This window comes from Acartia tonsa, chromosome 13, assembly GCF_053477335.1.
Source record: "Acartia tonsa isolate MP-2025a chromosome 13, ASM5347733v1, whole genome shotgun sequence".
In the NCBI taxonomy this organism is placed as follows: Eukaryota; Metazoa; Arthropoda; class Copepoda; order Calanoida; family Acartiidae; genus Acartia; species Acartia tonsa.
The window spans coordinates 15,604,087-15,623,948 of NC_137272.1; the positions used below are offsets into that span (position 1 = coordinate 15,604,087).

At 33.3% G+C, this 19,862-nt stretch overlaps 1 long non-coding RNA gene across 5 annotated transcripts; it reads right to left on the minus strand.

Moving 5' to 3' along the window:
* Nucleotides 1–1,992: 1,992 nt before the first annotated feature.
* Nucleotides 1,993–14,573, minus strand: LOC145304001 (uncharacterized). 5 transcript variants are annotated; one of them, XR_013873935.1, is made up of 5 exons: nt 14,493–14,573; nt 8,416–8,475; nt 4,951–5,092; nt 3,991–4,578; nt 1,993–3,751 (listed from the first exon to the last, which is right to left on the minus strand). It is a non-coding gene; the product is annotated as an uncharacterized LOC145304001 (long non-coding RNA). The 5 variants fall into 5 exon arrangements; XR_013873937.1 differs by having other exon boundaries at nt 1,993–2,152; nt 3,579–4,578; XR_013873934.1 differs by having other exon boundaries at nt 1,993–2,934; nt 3,579–4,578.
* Between the last annotated feature and the right edge of the window lie 5,289 nt (nt 14,574–19,862).

The window sequence follows — 19,862 nt, forward strand, 5'->3', positions numbered from 1 at the left end:
CATTGTTCTATAATTTGATCATTATTACCTATAGTATTTTTTTTATTTACCTATGTACCTCAGTCCGATTTTTTTAACAGAAATAAATATTTTTTAAACTTAACAGATTTTTTTCATTAAATATTTGTCTTTTTTTAAAGCTTGGCTACACTATACCTAATTCACTTTGTCTGTAGGTAGGTAATTAGGTTTCGTGATTTTCTTTGAGTTTATGCAAATTCTCTTTTCTTTTGTTATGTGAACTGAACATTTCCATTATAACATACTTCTTCCATCCTATGATTTGACTTCGCTACTTGTAGATGTTGATAATGTAGTTTTTATTACTTTTAGTTTTAATTAGGGTCCGAACCGTCCGTCCGTATGTAATATGTATACCCAGAAAGTTAGCTCTTCACACTTATTCAATTGTCGTATTGATTTAGGAAGCGTAACAAACAACTATATGTATAATCTTTACCAGAAAGACTGTACATCCATTAAAACATAGGGATTTTTACTATTTATAACTCCCTTTGATTCCAATTACGATAAGGTACAATGTTATAAGCAAAGCAGCTCTATATATAAGTCCTAAAAATGTAAATATGTCTATAAGCAGGTTTGCAACAAAGGTGGGGGGGATGATGACTCGTGCCACAACATACCAACTATTTTATTTTGGGTGCTTCTCCCTTAGTTTTAGAGATAATTGGGTAAAATCTTTTTAGTTGTGTCACTAATTAACCCAAGTTTTGGTATCTTTAATAAAACCGCCGCTCCTGCTGTCCCGCTAAAAAATAACAAGGTTTCAAATGATTCCAAATTACCTGATTCGGCGAGAAATGCAATAACAAATTTTTTTGGCAGCGGCGGAAAACTGCGGTAAATGGCAGGAGCGGCGGTACCGCCGCAGTTATTTATAAAAATATATTTTACTGACCAACCCAAAAAGATTTTGTTTCAATATCTTTAAAAGTTCAATAAAAGCACTGAATTTAAGATCTACCTTGATAAAGGAGAATTTGAAAAAAATGACTGAAGTCCCAGGGTTACTTGCAATGGGAAATTTTTAAAAATAACATGGTCGCAAATGATTCCAAATTGCCTAATACAGCGAGAAATGCAATAAAAAAAAAATTGGGGCGGCGGCGAATGGTGGTCCAGTCACCGTTTTTTTTTAAAGATACCAAAACTTGGGGTTACACAACCAAAAAGATTTTACCCAATTATCTCTAAAACTAAGGGAGTAGCACCCAAAATAAAATTGCTGGCATGTCGTGGCACGAGTCACCATATTTACTTGCTATTTTACTTAGACTTATACATTTATATTATGTTTGTTCAGTTCTGATGCAAGTGTTAATGATTGCTTGTCCTACCATTTCAGAGCTTTGCTTTATGGATTTTGTTATCTTTGTTGTATTTAGACAAGAAGTGATGGAAGAAAGGACTTTAATTTTAAATGTTATTTCGATATGTTATAGTAATGATTTTGCACGTAAAACGCACGCCTGAAAAGAAATATTTAAGGGCTTGCGATGTTGCTGTTCGGATTATATTTAGGACAAATAAAAATGTTAATGATTGCTTAAAGGTTTTCGAAGTAGAAATCAAAAAGTGGTATTATCCTCTCAGGATTTTTACTTTCAATTTTGAATTGATTTGAAGACATTTTTATCAAGAAAATTTCTTATTCCTTAAATCATATTTCTTGAGACACAACCTATTTTTAAGAGATATTATTATCGGAATGCTGATGTAATTTTATCAAATTATACCTAATATACCTATGTTAATTTTATTTCTTTTCCCAATGGTGAAATTGTCGTCCAAGATCGGGGAATTGTACCTATGCAATCTTTGGTAAATAAATTCGATCTTAGACAAAGTAAATTTTAGAGTAATTTATAAATTATCATTGCTAAAAAAAACTATATTAAAAAGTAATTCTTAACAGACTTACTGAGATATTAGGATTGTAGAGTCGCCACGCTTTAATTAAAATATTACTTTCTAAATGGTGTATTTATTTCAATCAATAAGTGTATTACATAACAAATATATAACAATTTAGAATTTAATACACAGCTTTCTAGATATTAAAGTGAGGGGCTGAAGGTATCGGCAAGCAAAACTGGTTTTAATTCTATGATTTTTATCTTAATAGTCGCTGAATATTGTGTGTAATACTATGTTATACATGGTCTTCAGTATTACAGTTTGATAATCCTTATACTAAAGTAACAGGGTGTTTGTGTGTCTTTACCAAGGATCTCGCTAACTGCTGAACCGATCGGGTTCTCCTTTACAGGGTAGCTTTTCATAGGTCTCGGGAAGGTTTATAACTACTTCTTGGGGGGTGGGACACCCCAAACCCCCAAAAATGAAAAATCCCCCCCCGGAAAAAAAAATTGTTTGAATTTTGTTTAATTAAAATTAAAAATTTCGCCCCCCCCCCCAATTTTTTTTACCTTTTCTTTTAAAATCTAAAAAAAGAAATTTCAAATTGGGTTATTAAATTCGACTCTCTCCTTCTCAAGTGCCCCTAGAGGCCTCTAGGGGCGTAACCGCTAGTCCTTATAATAAAGTAAAAGGATCTTAGTCTGTGTGTCTGATTGTTTGTCTGTTTATTTGTACCAAAGGATCTCGCTAAATGCTAAACTGATCGGGTTCTCCTTAACAGGGTAGCTTCTCATAGGTCCCAGGAAGATTTATAACTTTTCTTGGGGGGTGGAACACCCCTAACCCTCCCCCCTCCCAAAAAATGAAAAATATCCCCCTCCAAAAAAAAAAATTTCCACCTTCAAAATTTTTTTTAATAGGTAGGTACTTTCTCTTAAAATCTAAAATAAGAAATTGGGTTATCAAATTCGACTCCTCCCTCCTCAAGTGCCCTAGGGGCCTCTAGGGGCGTAGCCGCTAGTATATTATATATATGAAGTAGCTGTGCAACTAAATAAAAAATTCAACAAAAAAACTATCACGAGAGAATTAAAGAAAGAGCTCAAATTAAGGGGGGGGGGGGGGGTTGATGCAACCATTTTGTAATCAATGCACATATGTTGCTTAGAATTCGAATTTTGTTATGAAACTTGGCATGCGTAATCTTTGGTAGATCTATTTTCCCTAATTTAAACAAAAAGTTGTAGAAGTAACCGATAGTGGCTTCGTGTTTAATGATGCCAATTACCATTTTTTTTTCAATTTCTAGTAGCAGTCGCTACCGGCTAGAACAAGATGTAAACGGCTAGGAGAGGCCAAGAGTATGATGTTTAGATAGGGCTTGTGACATTTTTATGGGAAAATAGCCGAAAAACGGCCTAACGGCTGAGCCGACAGTCTTTACTTTTGCAACTTTTTGTTCAATTTAGTGAAAAGAGACCTACATAGGATTTTCATAACGAAATTCGGATTCTAAGTGCCATTTGCAAATTAATTACGAAATGGTTGCATTTAAAATCCCCCCTTTACACACCTTTACTTCCCATAAAAATTATTATCCACTTTAAGGTGGGTAAGATTAGATTAATATTAATTGTACTTAAAAAAAAAAAAAATTTGGGAACCTAATAGAATCTTAATTGAATTTTACAAACCATAGGTGTCAAAACTTAATTTAAATCTACAAAGGAGCAATTTTGTATATTGAAATTGTGGTTGTACATAAATTTTTCGTCGATTGTCCTAACCCGTAATATACCTGGGTACTTTTATTAAAATATTTTTTAAAATCACAATGAAAGATTGATCTACAACCTAATGTATTTGTCTACTCAAAAGGAAAAAGTAAAGAATAACATCAGTGGTTTCCCCTAAAAGCGCCTAGTCAAGCACAGATTATCACCAACCCCTCTTCCCCTACTTTGAAGTAAATTGGAAAAAAGGGGGGTTGATTTTTTGTTTGTTTAGGTCAGGTTAAGTTAATTGGATACTGTATTCCCGTAGTAGAGTAAGGCCTTGGGAATACATGCAGGCACTTTTAGGGAAAGCACTGATAAAGCAATTGACATTAATCAAGGAAAGCAAGGAAGAAACGATAAGGGGTAGTTGCACAAAGTGCATTTAAACTTGAATTTATTGAACTGCATATTTTTTTCTGTTCAATAGTTTAAACTACCTACATCTTTATGATCTATAGGTATTTGAAAGAATTTCAATTTTCTACAAGGTAGTTTTAAAAATATCAAGACTTGAAAATCATATTTTTTGGATTTTTGCATTTTAAATGGCTGTCCTGTATTCACAAAAACATTCTGATGACTATTTTGATGGTGTCTAATTGATTGCTATTTATTGTAATAAAAAATTAATTATGTTAGATGATATTCTTGTAATTTTTGCTTGCAATCAATCTTGTCAAATGCACTTCATGCAAGTATCCCTTCAATGGAAATATACAAACGTCAAATGATTTAAATCAGTTTTTAGCGAAAAGAAAAAAGAACATTTTAACAAATAACTACTGCTTTGGGTAGGTGTTCGTCCCGGTGTCCCCGCATTTGGTCCCATTTGCCTGTGTAGTCAGCACATTCTTGCCAAAGTTTTTCTAGATTGGTGTGCAGGTGAATGACGAGTAGGGTTATCCTATTGACATTCCTGAAAGTAAAGATATTGATCAGTTTGTACAAACTATCAGTGTATAAAAAAAGCAGACTAGACCATAAAAAATGCATTTAAATCTTAATTGATCGAGTTAGATTTAAGTGCAATAATTTGAAAAGAATTTTCACTTGTTTTAAGTTCAAAAATTGGTTTTAAATACCTAACAACTTATCATTTGAAATTACTCTTAATAATATTGATTAGGTACTTTATCTGACCCCTGACTATAAATCCAAGCTACTTACATCTATTTTTTCATTCTTTTAAATTGACCAAAAATCTCTACTCTATCATTTGTCCATTCATTCGGTGTCTACCGTTTTTAGCTATAATGCCGCCCGTCTATCTATCTATCTAAAAACTTACTTAACAGCCCCATTGACAAGTCCCACACAGAGTCTCAACACCTCGCTCTTGTCTCCTCTGGCGGCTTGACCGCCGACTACAGCTGTACCTCATTCGGACCTTTGCCACCGCCTTAAGGTTGTTCATTGTCAACAACATCAGCCTAAAAAACACAGAAAAAATAAGTTTAGTATCTTTGGTAAAGGGAAAGTTGCATGAAGTGCATTTCAAAAAAATGATTTCGAGCAGAAGTTACGAGTATACCATGAAACATATATAACTTTGTATTACAATAAATTAGGGTTGGCAATCCAATCCGGAATCTGTTCAATTTATGGAAATATTTGAATCCGTTATTTTAATAGCGGATTCGGATTGTTAATTGTTAAGCTAAAATCAGCATCTTGAGTTTTTTTTGTCTAAATATATATTTCAATTTTTAACAAAGTTAGGTTAGGTTGAGTAAGGGTTAGCAAATGGGCGATGTAGGGTCTAGAAATAGGAGAAAAGCTTTTGTGAAAGTATGAAAAAACGCTGCTTTAGATTCTTCCCAGCACCCGATAAGATTTAATTCTCTAATTTATTTTAAAAAGGGCCTTTTAAAATATTGCTAGAATCCGAGATCTGAAGATCTGGAATCCGTCAAAAAAAAAAAAGAATCCGGAATCCACGGATTGATCTGTTTCATTTTTGGGCGGATTTTTGTAAGCATCCGAATCCAAATCAGGTCCAAACATTGGACGGATTGCCAACCCTACAATAAATACCAAACAATAAGATATCACAAAAATAGTCAATGTGCTGTTTTGTGAAAATAAGCCAACTATATCCATTGTATATATCACAAGAATACGAATTTCATTTCTTGATATTATTAAAACTACATGGTAGAAATTGAAATGTAGTTCAAACCATTAAAAAGGGAAAAATTAGCAGTTCACTAAATTTAAGTTTAAATGCATTTCGTGCAACTACCCCTTTAGTTATTTTAATAGGTGTTTTTTTTTGTTTTAAATAAAGACTTTGCAAGACCTTTTTTTCTTTTGAAATGAATTTATTAGTCCTAGTGTAGTATTTATATATTATTATATACAAGTAATAGGGTGTGAGTCTGTATGTATGTATCTTGATAAATACTGGACAGAGAAGGTTTTTCTGTACAGAAAATTTTATCATAGGTCCAGGTAAGGTTTAAGGTTTGTAACTTTGTTAAAGCAAATAACCCAAAAAAAGAGTTAAAGCACTAAAAATAGGCATAGCATTTGCTTTTTCCGTGGGGAGACGGCGGCAGAACTGCTGTTTTTGCCGAAAACCGCCGTAAATTTTTGTCTTATTTCAAAAACTGCTATTTAGATCATTTTTAACCTTCTGAGAGAAACTTTTTTTGTTCAGTTCCAAATTCTTTAAAACAACAGCCATGCCAAAGGGATCTATCCACGAACAAGAGCAAGTGATTCTAAGCACCTTCCAGCATTGATCCATAGTATTTTTTTAGTGAATATACTAGGTCTAAGTTTACTATTTGGTTTATCGACTAAAAAGTTAGGTATCACCATGGTTTTATATAGGGTTGGCAATCTGAATCTGGGATCCGGAATCCGCCTAATTTTTTGGCCAATTTTGGAATTTGAATCCGGAAACCGTTTTTAAATAGCAGATTCGGATTCTTAATCCTTATACTAAAGTAACAGGATGTCTGTTTGTCTGTGTGTTTGTACCGAAGGATCTCAATAACCGCTGAACCGATCGGGTTCTCCATAACAGGGTAGCTTCTCATAGGTCCAGGGAAGGTTTATAACTATTTTGGGGGAGGGTACCACCACCCTCCCAAGAGAAATTGCCCCTAGAAAAAAATAACCCTCCCAAAAAAGAAACTTGAACGAAGCATAAACCAATTATTTCTCTAATTAGATATTTCAAATAAAAAAAAAACATTCAAAGTGCCACTAGAGGCCTCTAGGGGCGTAGCCGCTAGTTGGTAGACTAAAATTAGAGCCTAGAGTTTATTAATACTTGTCATTATCATCATCTATAACACAAAGTAGAATGATGTCTGTCCGTCTGCCTGTGTGTCTGTCTGTCCATCCCTTAAGATCTTGGTAACCACTGAACCGATCGGATTCTACTTTTCAGGGTATATACATATCGGTCCTGTGGTGGTTTTTAGCTATTTTCTTGGAGGATGGTTCACCCCCAACCCCCCCCCCCTCTCCCAAAAAAATTTTTTTTTGTTTATTGGGGAAGTTGGTTCACAGCTCCTAGAGGCTGGGGGCGAAGCCGCTAGGTATATATAACATCTTTTAAAATCTCGGAAGTGAATTATAGAAAACACCAAGAACGTTAATTTTTAGGACATATGTAGCACTTAAATTTTCAATTTTTTAAAAAGCCTTTTAAAATATTGCTAGAATCTGGAATCCGCGAGAATCCGCTATTTTTTTGGACGGATTCTTGTAAGAATCCGAATCTGGTCCAAAATTTGACGGATTGCCATCCCTAGTTTTATATGAAAAAAATTTAAAAGCAAAGCATTTTTGGTGCAATATTATCTAATGTTTTGATGTTTCAAACTGCTTTTTAAAGCTTTGACACAAAAGTATATTATTTTGATTAAAAATGTTTATTTAGAAAAAGGGTTGGTACCATGTAATATTATAAACAGTTTAATTTAAGTACTTTTGCAATTTACAGCATTTAATGCTTTTCTGCCGTGTTATTTTATTTTGTTCTTTGAACTCAAAAAGCATTTGATGATATTGGATCAAAAAACGATTTACATTTTAAAGTTTTTTTCATATAAAACCATGGTAAAACCAAACTTTTTAGTTGATAACTAGTATATTCACTAAAAAAAAACTAAGGATCAATGCTGGAAAGTGCTTAGAATCACTTGCTCCCATGTGGATAGTTCCCTTTCATTGATGTAAACCTTTTTTAAAGTTGAGTTGTCGTTTAGTTTCAAAAAGTACACGACCGCCCCCTCCCATTTAAAAAAAATTAGGTATACCTATCTTGCCAAATTTCATTACATAATTTTCATTCTAAGTGCTATCTCCCTTATGTTTCCACCAAAATTGGAATATTTGGAACTAAAAATTATATAGGTATATTTAATATTTCATTCATACTAATAGCGGTATACAACATTTCTTATGAAAAAATTAAATTAAGCAAAACTACAATTTACTTTATTACTAACTAGAGGCGAAGCCCCTAGAACTTCTAGGGATACTTAAGGTTAGAGGGGAAATTCGACCCGGCTACCTCCATCTTTCAATTTGAGTTTTAAAAAGAAAATACCTAGTTTATTTAATTGGGAGGGTGAAGATACACTCCCCAATTATAGGTAAAAACCTTCCCTGGACCTGTAACAAAATCTATTGTAAAGGAGAACAATATCAGTTCAGCAGTTAGCAAGATCCTTCGCTAAAGACAAAAAAATACTTTATATAATAGGATTACTACGCAAGCATCCAAAAACAGTACCTGCATCTGGATGTGCATCTTCTGGGCGCTGTACTATGCCTGGCTTTCTGACTGGGTCAGCTAAATAGAAAGAAAAGTATGGCTACATTTAGTAAATTTAGTGAATTAATGCATTGGTAGCAAGTTTAATAGATGAACCATTCATGTATCCTATATCAAAAAAAAAAATCAATGACCCATTGGAGAAAAAAAGCACGAAGTGCATTTAAAGAGTTAAGGTACTTTGAGTAGTGTACTTTAATATGCCTTAGTAGAATATATTAGGCATTGTTTAGATATGATTATGTGTAAAAGAATTTTTAACTTTGACCTGACTAAACTTTTTTTATTTGACAATAATTCACAAGAGTTATATAAAAATGAACCGAGGTTTCCTTAGGGCAAGTTCTCTAAAGTTAAAGAACATAAAAAAAAACATCCGGTTCTTCATAGGACAGTTTTTCTATGGATAGGTACTTTTAAAAAATAAAGAAAACCATCTGGTTTCCTGACGATATACACATTATCTCCACAAACTAACTAACCATACAATATAAACATATTTATATATATACTCCTTTGTAAGTTTTACATCAATATTACAAAAAAATACATATCATAGAATACTCTTGTACCTAATTATTTTGTTGTATAAAAAGTTAAAAGCTCTAGGTATTAAGGGGGGGGGGGCGTAATGACATAAGCTCTTAAACCGTGAGCAAAATGGTCTAAATATTGAGCTAGACCCTTCAAACTTGGTATATTAGCTTAGTCCTATAGGTATTACATCTAAATGGCAAAAAAATCCAAAAATTTTTATTTTTAGGTTAAGTTAGGTAAGAAAAACCCTGCGGAAATAGGGTTTTTAGGCTTTTTTTGGTCTATTTTGATGTGGAAACTTGCCTTAAATTGTTTTTTCTTAGGGTTTTAACTTAAATACACTGTATCTATTCATATGGACATTATTTAAGATGATTCAGCAAGTCGGGGACCGACCCCAGGGGGCTAGGTGGGTGGCCCGCAGGGGTTAAGTTCATTTTTCCCAATATATTTGTTGTGATACATCAAATAATAGGTTTTTTAGGTCAAGGAACTCAAATTCAGAGCTAAAATAAGCATTAGACTAATCTGAAGCTAGCCCCAGCGGGCTAGGTTGGTGGACCGCAGGGGTTAAGTGCATTTTTTCTAATATATATCTTGTTATATATCAAACTATAGGTTTTTTAGGTCAAGAAACTCAAATTCTGAGCGAAAATTAGCATTAGACTGACCTGAAGCTAACCCCCCCGGGCTAGGTTGATTTTCTGCAGGTTTAAAGAGCATTTACCTAACCTAACCTAGAAACTTACTTATATTTTCACAGGTTTTTTTCTTGAATAATCTGTGTCTATTAATGAGGACTTTATTTAAGATGATCCAGCAAGTCGGGGACCGACCCCAGCGGGCTAGGTGGGTGGCCCGCAGGGGTTAAGTGCATTTGCCCAATATATATGTTGCGATACATTAAATTATAGGTTTTTTAGGTCAGTTAACTCAAATTCAGAGCTAGAATTAGCATAAGACTAATCTGAAACTAGCCCCAGCGGGCTAGGTTGGTGGCCCGCAGGGGTTAAATGCATTATTTCCAATATAGATCTTGTTGCAAGTTAGGGACCGACCCCAGCGGGTGGGTGGCCCACAGGGGTGTAGTGTAGTGTGTTGTCATACATCAAATTATAGGTTTTTTATGTCAAGAAACTCAAAGTCAGAGCTATTTTAAGCATTAGACTGACCTAAGGCTAACCCCTGCGGATTAGGTGAGTGGCCTGCAGAGGTTAATTTTCCAAATTATGTGTTGTTATACATCAAACTATAGGTTTTTTAAGTCAATTTGGAGCTAAAAAAACACAATAGAAACCTGATGCTAGTTTTTTCGTGGTATGTGGTATACATTAAATTAAAAAATTGTATCCTATTAGCACATTAAATTCTTCCACCACTAACATTGTACTATCAAAATTGAAATTCTTTCAAATATATGCCATATAAATGTAGTTTAACCAATTAACCAGGAAAAAATATGCAGTTCACTAAATTAAGTTCAAATGCATTTCGTGAAACTACCCCTTTGAATTTCTGGACCTAAAAAACCTATAATTTTATGTATGACAACTAAAAATGCACCTAGCCTGCTGGGGTCTTAAATCTTAAATAATGTTCTAATAAATAGACACAGTTTATTCCAGAAAAAAACCATAAAAAAAGTAAGGTTCTAGGTTAGGTTAGGTAAATGCACTTAAGACTTGCAGGCAACCCACCTAGCCCGCTGGGGCTAGCTTCAGATTAGTCTGATGCTTTTATTAGCTGTAAATTTGAGCTTCTTCACCTTAAAAACCTATAGTTGGATGTATGACAACACATACTTTTTAAAAAAATGCATTTAACCCCTGAGGGACACCCACCTAGCCCGCTGGGGTCGGTCTTCGACTTGCTGGATCATCTGAAATAAGGTCCTCATGAATAGACAGTTTATTTGAAAAAAAACATAAAAAAAATTTAAATGTAAGTTTCTAGGTTAGGTTAAGTAAAATGCACTTAAGCCCTGTGGGCTACCTATCTAGCCCGCTTGGGTTAGCTTCAGATTAGTCTAATGCTTATTTCAGCTCTGAATTTGAGTTCTTTGACCTAAAAAATATATAATTGGATTTATCACAACATATATATTGGGAAAAATGCACTTAACCCATGCAGGCCACCCACCTAGCCCGCTGGGGTCGGTCTTCGACTTGCTGAATCATCTGAAATAAGGTCCTCATGGAATGGACAGTTTATTCTAGAAAAAAAACCTAAAAAAATAATAAATGTAAGTTTCTAGGTATCTTAGGTAAAATGCACTTAAGCCCTGTGGGCAACCCAGCTAGCCCGCTGGGGTTAGCTTTAGATTATTCTAATGCTTTTTTTAGCTCTGAATTTGAGTTCTTTGACCTAAAAAACATATCATTTGATGTATCACATCATATATATTGGGGAAAATGCATTTAACCCCTGTGGGCCACCCACCTAGCCTGCTGGGGTCGGTCCCCGACTTGCTGGATCATCTTAAATAAAGTCTTCATTAATAGACACAGTTTATTCAAGAAAAAAACCTGTAAAAATATGAGTAAGTTTCTAGGTTAGTTTAGGTAAATGCTCTTAAGCCCTGCAGAAAACCAACCTAGCCCGGGGGAGAGTTTCTTGACCTAAAAAACCTATAGTTTGATATATAACAAGATATATATTAGAAAAAATGCACTTAACCCCTGCGGGCCACCAACCTAGCCCGCTGGGGCTAGCTTCAGATTAGTCTAATGCTTATTTTAGCTCTGAATTTGAGTTCCTTGACCTAAAAAACCTATTATTTGATGTATCACAACAAATATATTGGGAAAAATGAACTTAACCCCTGCGGGCCACCCACCTAGCCCCCCGGGGTCGGTCCCCGACTTGCTGAATCATCTTTAAAAATGTCCATATGAATAGATACAGTGTATTTAAGTTAAAACCCTAAGAAAAAACAATTTAAGGCAAGTTTTCACATCAAAATAGACCAAAAAAAGCCTAAAAACCCTATTCCCGCAGGGTTTTTCTTACCTAACCTAACCTAAAAATAAAATTTTTTGGATTTTTTTGCCATTTAGATGTAATACCTATAGGACTAGGCTTATATACCAAGTTTGAAGGGTCTAGCTCAATATTTAGACCATTTTGCTCACGGTTTAAGAGCTTATGTCATTACGCCCCCCCCCCCCCCTTAGTAAATGCGATCAAAAGTTGTATTTTTGACAAAAAAGATTTTGCCATAGGTAGGTATATAACATGTAAAAAGTTTGAAAATAAAAATGAAAAAGTCATTTTTTTAGGAAAATCCCTGGCCAAATCTTTTAATTTTAATCAATAACTTTATATTATGCATTACTATATTATTTTAAAAAGAAAAAAAATTAACAATATTTTTTAAAATGCACTTCATGCAACTATCCCTTTAAAAAAAACGATGATTATGTTTTATTACTAATACTGCATATAGGCATTAATTAGGGCATACATTGACTTTACATAAGGGGAGGGGTGGTAAACGGTGCCGTTTATTTGTAATCTGTGAGTAAAATGGACAAAATATGGAGGTAGATTTTGAAACTTGGTACATAAGTCTTGTGCAATACGTACTAATTGTAAATAAAAAAATTCTTTATATTAGGTTAGGCAGGGTGTCGGAGCCGTTTAATTTTGATGCGGCTCCGGCTCCTACCTTAAAATTAATATATCAATTTTTTTTCATTATTGAATTTGATAAAATAAAATAAATAATATAAAATATTTTGCTTTTATTTGATTAAAGCTATATAAAAGTAGAAGGATGTGTGTCTATTTTTTAAGTAACAATAGTTTTTCAGTTTATTATATGGAAATAGACCGTTGCCAAATTATATTATTACTTTAAAAAAACACTTTTAGCTAATCTTGAGCCGGAGCCGTTTTTAACAAAAAATACGTCTCCGGATCCGGCTCCACCAAATATGTTGCTGCTCCCGGCTCCGGCTCTGGCTACGAAACACTTTAGAAAAAAAAACACTTAACCCCTGTAGGCATCTCCCTTATCCCTATGGGGTTGGCCTCCGATTTGCCAAATTATTTTAATTAATGTCCTTAAGAATAGACACAGTGTTTTCGAGAAGAAAAAAAAACAATTAAAGTAGGTAAGTCTCTACACAAAAATAGACCAAAAAGCCTAGAAAACCCATTTCCGCAGGGTTCTTCTTACCAAACCTAACCTAAAAAATGGACTTTTTTTAATTTAGATCTAGTACCTAATAGACTAGGCATATGCACCAAGTTACAAGAATCTAGCTCAATATTTAGCCCATTTTGATCACGGTTTCCGAACAGAATGAACGTAGTAACCCCTCCACCCCCCTTAAATATTACTTTCAGACAAATAAATGAGAAATTGACATGATACACAATTGTTTAGGAGTTTTGTTTAACAATAACAATATTTAAAACAAGCGTCCTTATTTAATACAACTAGCGGTTACGCCCCTAGAAGACTCTAGGGGCACTACACTGGTAGGAGAAGGAAAAGTCGACCTCATCCTATTATAAATTTGAGTTTCCAAAGAGTTATAAAAATTATTTTGGGGGGAGAGGGGGGTTAAGACACTCGAAAAATAGTTTAAAACCTTTCCAGGACCTATAAGAAGCTTCTCTGTAAAGGAGAACAATATCGGTTCAGCGGTTAGCGAGATCCTTCGGGACAGACAAAAAACGCTTACTACTTTATATAATAGGAAAATAGGAGAAACAGATATGTAGATGGAATGAAAGAGTAGAATAGCAACATAAAAGTAACATTTTCGAATACTATTTTTTTAATATTATTAAAATCTAGAGAACCACAGAGTCCAGAAACTCATGGTACCCCTGATTATTTATATATATGGGCACCTGAGAACTAATAGAGTAGCCATTAAGTTACTAAGTATACAAAGCTATTAGCTTTTGATGTTAGATTAAAATACAAATATCTTGTTTATCTATCAAAATTTCCTTGAATTTAAAAAGACAAGAAATGGTAGGTAAATAAAGTTATGAAACCTAGAATTAAACAGTAACCCTTTAATCTTCTTTAAATGCGTGCGACAATTTTACAATAGTATTGACTTACTGCCGGGTTTCATAGTTTAGAGCTAAAAGTTTAGTTCTAATATTGTCTTGATATAAAAATTTGAAGAAGTGTGAAAAGTTAAAATAGTAATTATGCAATATATTTAGTTACAAAAGTATTCATTTTCGATAAGAAATGTATATTTAGCAAAAGGAGTAAATTGTAATAATGTAAACAGTTTGATTAATGTACTTCTGCATTTAACAGCATTTGATGTAATAAAAAACAAAAAGTACTTCAATTAGCAGCTGGAATCACTTTAGAGCTTACTCGTGCATTGTCTCCTTTTTTATCAGCCTATATACCTACAATAACTGACGAATTAGATTCATCTAAATCTAATTTAAAAGAGTTTTTTGTTGATTGCAAAATATGCTAATTGAAAGAGTAGGTATTTTATCTAATAATTACTTACATCTATAAGGGTTCAAAGAAGCAAACGCGTCGTAATCCATTTTTACTTTCTGAAAAAAAAGTATCAATCAAACCTTATAAATTTTAAAATATCATTCAGTAGGTAAAATATTGCAAATGTCTTGACATATTTCAATAACCAAATCATAAACAATTCACTATATGCTATTTGAATGAAAAAAAATAAAAAAAAATTCACAACCAAACTATGTATATCAAAAGCAACGTCAACAAGCATACGAACAGTTGTTTATTTACATTTTACATATTTACCGGGCAATCAGCTGTCTTTGTGAATGTGTGTGTGTGCGTGTGTGTGTGCGTGTGTTTAGACAGGCCAATACGGACGGAATCAGAGATGTGTAGATATGTGAAATATGCGTTATAAGCGGTTTGAATAGCTTGGTCTGTATTGAAGACCAAAAAAATTTAGAATTTTTTGGCTTCATTTTTTTTCAAAAACTATATTCCTGTTATGCTAAAATTTATAATTTAAGCATAAATCTGTAGACATTTGTATTGTTTATAGGTTCTGTTAAATCTTTTTTTTATTTTTCTTCCTAAAAACGAGAAAATTATGTTTTAAAAATCATCTATTAGGGCAAGAAGTCTATAAGCAAAGTAAGAATATTAAAAATCTATCTCCTATATACCTAATAAAGGAAACTGAATATAAATTGCACTTTTAAATAGCCGTTTTATTGCTGCACAGTCTCTATTACCTCGATTTTTAATTTTCATCCTATATCAAGAAAATTATTTTTTAAACAACGCTTCCTTAACCACCATTTTTTGATCAAGAATATTGGTGCTAAAAATGAAATCTATTAATTTTTCTATAAAAAAACTTATGGGATTACAAAAATGTAAGTGGTCAATGTTATTGTATTAAGCTAAAGCTTCTACATGGGTTCTACAAGAACCATATTAGCTACCTATACCCTTTAAATAACTTGTTTTGAAGGATACGCATTTTTTACGCAGCTTTTTAATTCAATATACAATTTACTATATTTTTATTAGATATACTTTTTTTATCAAATCTTAAAAATACATTTAAAGCTGTAACTTTTAATAAATTCATCTAAAATTTTAAATTCTAGGAACAAAGAAAGAGATAGAAAGATCGAGATATTTCGGAAAAAAATTAAATGTCGTCGTTTACAAGGGAAGGTTGCGTGATTTTTTAAATCACATTTATTTTAGGAATAAAAGAATAAATATTTTTTTTTGTCCTATTTCTATAAAGTAGTAGGGTTATATTAGTCTTATTGCAATAGCTACCGAACTGATTGAGTTCTCCATTTAAGGAAAGCTTCACATATTTCCCTAGTATAAAGTAATATATAGAACTTTTTTGTCATCTTACAAATATATGGAATATTTCTTTTCTTTGTTTTGTGTTTTTTAGATTTTACCAAAGCATTTGATATCGGATATAAGAATTTTATTTTATAGGAGTTAATGAAATTTTATTTTCAAATTAAATACCAATTTTTGCCATTTAAGCCTTTCATAAAGATATAACATTTAAAACAAGATTTTAAATTTTCTTATCTATAATACAAAGTAGCTTGATATACAATATCTCTCAGTCCGTCTATCCATCCGTCCCTTAAGATCTCGGTAACCACTAAACCGATTGGATTCTAGTCTTCAGGGTATATACCTATAACTGGTCCTGTGTTGGTTTTAGGGCATTTTCACCCCCCCCCCCCCCTCCAAAAAAAATCTTCCCCCATTTTTTAGGAAGTTAATTTAAAAGTAGTGGTTGCAGCACAAGAGGTAGTTAATTTTTTTTTAAATTACCTCTTGGGGCAAAGCCCCTAGAGGCTAGGTGTGAAGACGCGGCATGCAAAATTTGAAATCGATAGGACAATTCTAACATGCCTAAATTAACGGAAAAAGCTATCCGTTACGGACGGACCGACCCTAATTATAGAAAAGCTTCGCTTTTAAAAATACAGATGAGTCAAATTGTAATTTTTAGGAATTTTTTTTTCCACAAACTGCGTGTCGAGCACTGAACCCCCTACCCAATTCCCAAAATAAACTGGGTGGGGTGGGGGGGAGGTTGTTTTTTAAAAGCGAAGCTTTTCTATAATTAGGGTCGGTCCGTCCGAGATAGATAGCTTTTATTCGTTAATTTAGGCATGTTAGAATTGTCCTATCGATTTCAAACTTTGCATGATGATTCCTGTAGTAGTTGGGTACGATTTAAAAGCGTAGCAACTCTATAATCATTACCAGAATGTCCGTACGTCCATTTTAAATATGTTGATTTTTCTTCTTTTTTAACAACAAATTTTCAAGTGTTTTAATTATCCGTTTGATCTGATTTTTGATATATTGATTCCTGGGACAACAAAGAACAATATTATAAGCGAAGCAACTCTATAATCAAGTCCAAAAATGTAAGTATGTCCATAAACATTATCCTGTTTTTAAGCAGTTTTTCAACAAATTTACCTACAATTTTGATTCGACATGTATACATTTATGTTCCGATTTTTCAGTTCAGATACTATACAAGTTTTAATGTCCGTTTGTCCTACCGTTTCAGTGCTTCGCTTTTATGGATGTTGTCATCCTTGTTTTTTCCAATGACTTACCCAAGCGGGTACTAACTCTGTTGGGCTATTATGTAACCAACCTAGCACGACCTAATAAACAAACAAACGAAAAATTACAATTCCCCCCCCCCCCCTATTTGCCCCCCCCCCCCCCATTAATCATATTTGCATTTCTGTTTCAAATTGAGGGGTGAGAGGGGTTGGGGGTTTCGGTGCCCAAACACGCCACTTTGAGGAAACACGCCCAGGAATCCTTATAGATATTTTTTTTCTTTTAATGAAGCTGAAAAATATTTTCAATCCTTTTCTTTTTAAGAGTTTTAAAGAGTTCGCAAGAATTTATTTCAAAGATTTTTTTTGATTTGCTCGATTTTCTTTAAAAATTATCAAATCCTCTTGAAGAACTGTAAAAAGTCTAAACTCGATAGGACAATTCTAATATGTCTAAATTTAGAGCTATCCTGTACGGACGGACATACCGACCCTAAATGTTAAAAGGCATTTCGTAGCTTTTTTTCTTTATTTGAAAGTAACAAGATATCTGTCTGGTTGTCTGTCTGTACAGAAGGATCTTGCTGACCGCTAAACCGATATAGTTCTCCTTTACAATGTTGCTTCTCCTAGGTCCAGGAAAGGTTTATAACTCTTTTGGGGAGGGTACCATCACCCGCCAAAGAAAAATCACCCATAAGAAAAAGACACCCTCCCATTTTGATTTTTTAAATTGAAAAACTAAAATGAAAAATGGGCAGTGGCCGACTTAACCCCCACTTTCTCATCAAGTGCCCCTAAAGGTGTCTAGGGGCGTAGCCGCTGGTAATATCTACTTAAACAAGGATGACAACATCCATAAGTAGCTAAGCACAAATAATCATGGATGGGAATACGTACAAGTAGATTTAAAGTGTATTTGTTAAAATCAAGAATAGACTTATTGGAGAAAATAAACATGAAACCTTGTTTTACTTTGTATAAATGTCAAAGTAAATTAGGTTCATAAAAGATGCCCATAACAATGGGAAAAATTAATTTGATACTGATATCCCAAAAAAGTTTTAAAATTGGACCAAAAACACCAAAGATATGGGGAATTTGTTAAAAACATATAAAAATAGCCAAATAACTACTAAAAGGCAGTCTGATCGCCATGGGTTTTTTCTTAAAACGAAAGGAAATTAAATTTTTATATGCTTAACTTAAAAAATTTTGAGTATCGGACTATATACATAACAGAAATGGAAAAGTAAGGGAAAAATTTAAAAATAGCCAAAAACCTTCAAAAAGGCAGTCTGTCATGGTTGTTTTCTCTAAACGACAGGAAATTTAATTTTCATAACTATAACTAAAAAATTCTGGAATTCGGACCATAAACACTAAAGATATGGAGAAAAATACAAAAATAGCCTAAAACCTGCTTAAAGGCAGTCTGACCGTCATAGTTGTTTTCTTCAAACGACAGGAAATTTGATTTTGATATCTATAACTGAAAATTTTTTTGAAATCGGTCCATAAACACCAAAGATATGGAGAAAAATATGAAAAATACAAAAATAGCCTAAAACCTGCTTAAAGGCAGTGACCGTCATAGATATTTTCTTTAAGCGACAGGAAATTTAATTTTGATATCTATAACTGAAAAAATTTTGGAAATCGGGCCATAAACACCAAGGATATGGAGAAAAAGCTGAAAAATACAAAAATAGCCTAAAACCTGCTAAAAAGCGGTCCGACCGCCATTGATGTATTATAGATAATTGTGCTCCCTAATTATAGGAATGTTGTCAAAAAATTTCAGCATTCTATCTTTTATAGGAGCTGAGTAAATCCAATTTCCCCCATAGCGTTACGGACTGACTGACTGACGGACAAAGTGAATTATAGAGTAGCTTCGCTACTAATAAATGTTTTTAACTTCATCCATTGAATTAAAGTTTTATCTAAAATCCTCAAATATATTGTATATGATTATTTAACAAGATCAATACGGGTCCATTGCACTTATTTATAACAACGTTTTCTTATTCGTTGGCTTAACAACATTGGGCACTTTATTGAATTTTGATTGGTTGGTTCATTAAGTTTTCTAAAAGTTTCAACCACTAATTATAATCTACGGAAGGGAACTTTGTGTGTCATCATTGGGGATGTATATCAATTTATCGGTCATTGTCTTTTCCCTTTAGGTCCCTTGGCGCAATGCCTCTTTTTCTGTCCAAAAATCTGGGGTTTGAAGTAATTTAAAGGCCAACCAACACTTTTATTGCACGATCTTTGTCTGAATATCGGTAAAGAGTTTCATCTGATTATGGGTCAAGACATTTTATCTACTCATATCATTACATAGCAGCAATAGTTACCATTATTAACGTCTCTAGTATGACACAGCGGGTAACAATATGCCATGTTGTAATGGGAATCTGTACGAAAAAATGGTCACTTATCTTGCACATAAGCTGAGTAAACTTAACTTTGTTAATATACTAGTACATATACGGACAGACAGACAGACATACCTTAGTTTTTTAGTAGCTGCGCTCATAGCAAAGATAAGTTTCACGATGATATTTTACTTTTGCAGATAATTACAAATTATTTAATTTGACTTATTTTATCAATTTTCTCACAGAAATTGGATTATGTTAAGTAGTATACTAGCGGCTACGCCTCTAGAGGCCTCTAGGGAAACATGAGTTGAGGAAGTCAACCCCCCCCCCTTTTAAATTTTAAAAGCAAGAAGTAAAATAAAATACTAGGAGAGGAGCAATTTCTTTTGAGAAGGTTGTGGTACCCTCTCCCAA